General features: G+C 35.1%; 1 non-coding gene across 1 annotated transcript; it reads left to right on the top strand.

Moving 5' to 3' along the window:
* The first annotated feature begins 2886 nt into the window (after positions 1 to 2886).
* On the top strand, positions 2887 to 2993 carry LOC128287025 (small nucleolar RNA R71). The gene has a single exon (XR_008277725.1). It is a non-coding gene; the product is annotated as a small nucleolar RNA R71 (small nucleolar RNA).
* Positions 2994 to 3680: the final 687 nt, after the last annotated feature.

The following is a 3680-nucleotide window of genomic DNA, read 5'->3' as shown; positions in this document are numbered from 1 at the left end:
GCCAATTAGTACAGTTTATTAGTTAAAGTCTCCCCTGTTTCAGGGTTTGACTACTCTGACCTCTGTGTATTAGGAATCAGATATCTCCCTGTACAGAGCTTTAATGACTATGAAGTTTGTCTCTAATAAAACTAGACTCAATAAAGAATCTGTACATATAAAGCATGACTTCTAATTATATTTTTAAAATTTATGGTGAATTTCCAAAGGCAGAACAGGGGATCCAGAAATCGCTCTGGCCCTGTTTCACAAAAATTTAAACATCTCATAAAATATAACTCATATACCTGTTTTGTTCCATCCATATGAAAATAGACTCATAATTCTTCAATTCCATATATTATTCATCATCTAATTGTATCTCTACTATTTTTAGTGATTTTTCAAACTCACGTCACTGGTGCTGTCTGAATCTATTTTATGGTAAATTTTACCTATTTCATGGTTTCCATGGATTAGCTAGCAATTTAGCATACATAACACCAAATATGATCATGATTAGCCATTCCAATGGCTAATCATTACCAAGCATTTCCATACCACTCAATAACCATATCATAAGACCATATCATAAGACCATACTCAAAATATACAAGCCATTATGCCAAGATGGTATACGGATAGTGTGAGCGAGCCTCCGACCGTTCCCGATTTCCGAGCTGGCTTGTCAAAACTACAAGGAATGAAAAGGAGGGAGTAAGCATAAATGATTAGTAAGTTCACATGCAAATAGCAAGTAACATAACTATATAAGCAAACATAAAACATCATTTGCATAATCATCACCGAGACATTCATATCACATTTTCTAAATATCATTCATCATCTTACGATCTTACCGTTGTTGTATCTATTTCCAACCCGAGGGTTAAGAACATACCTGTCTAAATTGTCCATTTCACAACACTTACCAATACGTCCCTTTCATCTCGAGTATTCCTCCGCTTGAGTAGAATTTTACCGTTGAACACATCGAATATAATTGGATACATGGAAAGTTTGCACATAAGTGCCACATATGTAGCCAAGCTACTATGTAACCCACCCATAAGCGAACTCGGACTCAACTCAACAAGCTCGGGTGTTCGCATCCATAAGTGAACTCGGACTCAACTCAACGAGTTCGGATGCCTAGTTACATCTCTCGAACTCGGACTCAACTCAACGAGTTCAGACATTTGCATCCATAAGTGAACTCGGACTCAACTCAACGAGTTCGGATGCTCAACCATCCTAGTGACATGTCACTTGTATCCTAATCCATTCCTAAGGTTCAACAGGACCTTTTTCCCAATCATGTGTCTCAACCATCTTCTATGGAATCGTCTCGATACTCGGTAGTATTTCACATTTTCCAAGTATATCACATAATTTGACATATTATCAAACAATTGTCACAAGTATGATATTTCATAATAATTATCATATCATTTAAATAACATTAAAACATTTAAAATAATAACTATGTTACCAACATTTACATATGAACTTACCTCGTATGCGAAAATGGCTACTTTTACCATTTCGTCCACAACTTGGTATTTTCCACATTTTAGCCCGAATTTTAGTTTTCCTTGCTCTATCATTTAAAATATAGTCTAATTAGGACTCACATTATTCAAATTGACCCAAAATCATATTTTGGAAAAATTACAATTTTGCCCCTAAACTTTTGCATATTTACACTTTTTCCCCAAAGCTCGTAAATTAAACTTCAGCCAATTTTCTTATGTTTTATGATATGCTGATCATTTTTCCCTTCTATGGCAACATCAAATTCTCACTCTAACATGTACTTATGACTATTAGGTATTTTTACCGATTAAGCCCTTTTGCTCGTTTTCACTTAAAACCGAGTAGCACAAGTTGTCTAACATAATTTAAAACCTCATATTCTATCATAAAACACCAAAATACACAAATTTCACCTATGGGTATTTTTCCAAATATAAACCCTAGGTTAAATTATTGCTAGCATAAGCTTAATCGAGCTCTGGGACACCAAAACGTAAAGAACTTGAAAAGCGGGGCCAGAATGGACTTACAATCGAGCTTGGAAGCTTGAAAACCCTATCCATGGTTTCTCCTTGCTATATTCGGCCATGGGGTTGAAGATGAGCAAAATTGGCTTTTAATTTTGTATTTTAATTCATTTTACCCTAAATGACCAAAATGCCCTTACTACTAAACTTTCCAAAATTCCATCCATGTCCAATTTTTGTCCATAGACTTAGAAATTGGTAAAATTACTCTTTAAGGACCTCTAATTAATAATCTAATTCAATTTTATGCAAAATACTTCTAGAACACAAGTTTTGCAATTTATTCAATTTAGTCCCAAATTTCAAATTAAGCACTTTATGCATAAAATTTCTTCACGAAATTTTCACAAAATCATGCAATCATATCATAGACCTTAAAATAATCATAAAATAATTATTTCTATCTTGGATTTTGTGGTCACGAAACCACTATTCCGACTAGGCCCAAAATCAGGATATTACAATAAGTGTTACTATATGGGTTATTTTGGGATCTAGAGTTATTGTTACCCATATATTGGACTTGTTACTCCTCGATGCTAGGGTTGAAGGGTTGATATTCTGTGCACGCTCTTATTCCATTCGAATCGCACCTCATCACTGGATGTACCTGAGTTGAACTACACAAACCATCAATCTTTTTATTTAAGAGTTCTACTTGGTTGGATAGCATAGTAACCGCGTCGAGGTTGAAAACACCGGCTACTTTCATCGGCTTTGTTCTCATAACTTGCCATTGATAGTTATTCAGTGACATCTCCTCAATAAATTTGTAAGCCACCTCAGGTGTTTTATTATTGATAGTTCCTCCAGCAACTACATCAATCATCTGCAAAGTCCTGGTATCCCATGGTGAGGGCACCTTCTCAAAAGGTCCTTGTATCTCACCCATGCATCGTAAAGTGTTTCTAAATCCATCTGCAGAAAAGAAGAGATATCATTACGTAATTTGGTTGTTTTAGCCGGTGGAAAATATTTTAATAAAAAAATTTCGGTCATTTGTTCCCAAGTAGTGATTGACCCTCGTGGTAACGAGTTCAACCACTATTTAGCCTTATTCCTTAACAAAAAGGGAAACAACCGAAGACGTATAGCATCATCAGAAACACCATTCATTTTAAATGTATCGCATTGTTCCAAAAAGTTTGCTAAGTGAGCGTTGGGATCTTCGTCTTGTAAACCATCAAACTTAACAAATTGCTGTATCATTTGAATTGTGTTAGGTTTCAGTTCAAAATTATTTATAGCTACAGTAGGTCTAACTATGCTCGATTCAGTTCCTGTTAAAGAAGGTTTAACATAACCATACATAGTGCGTGTAGCAGGATTTTGATTAACAACAATCGCAGAAGGTAGCAGATTTTCTTGGTTTTCAGCCATCTCTTTGGTTGGGGTTTGAATATCGTCCTCTTACTCGTTCTCTGTGTATCTTAAGCTTCGCCTTATTTCTCTTTGGTTTCTGCTAACTGTGCGATCGATCTTACTATCAAAAAGCAATGGTCCTGACGGGTTTCTTCCAGTCATAAACTATAAGAACCTGACAAAAAAAGGGAAAAAGAAGAATTAGTAATAAAAATTAGAAAAAAATTTAAATTGCAGTAAAAGTAAATGGCTAAAGTAATAAAAATCGAGTGTTCC

This window comes from Gossypium arboreum, chromosome 13, assembly GCF_025698485.1.
Source record: "Gossypium arboreum isolate Shixiya-1 chromosome 13, ASM2569848v2, whole genome shotgun sequence".
NCBI classification, from domain to species: Eukaryota; Viridiplantae; Streptophyta; class Magnoliopsida; order Malvales; family Malvaceae; genus Gossypium; species Gossypium arboreum.
Note: the sequence above shows the minus strand (reverse complement) of the source record. Positions and strands in the feature narration are given on the sequence as shown.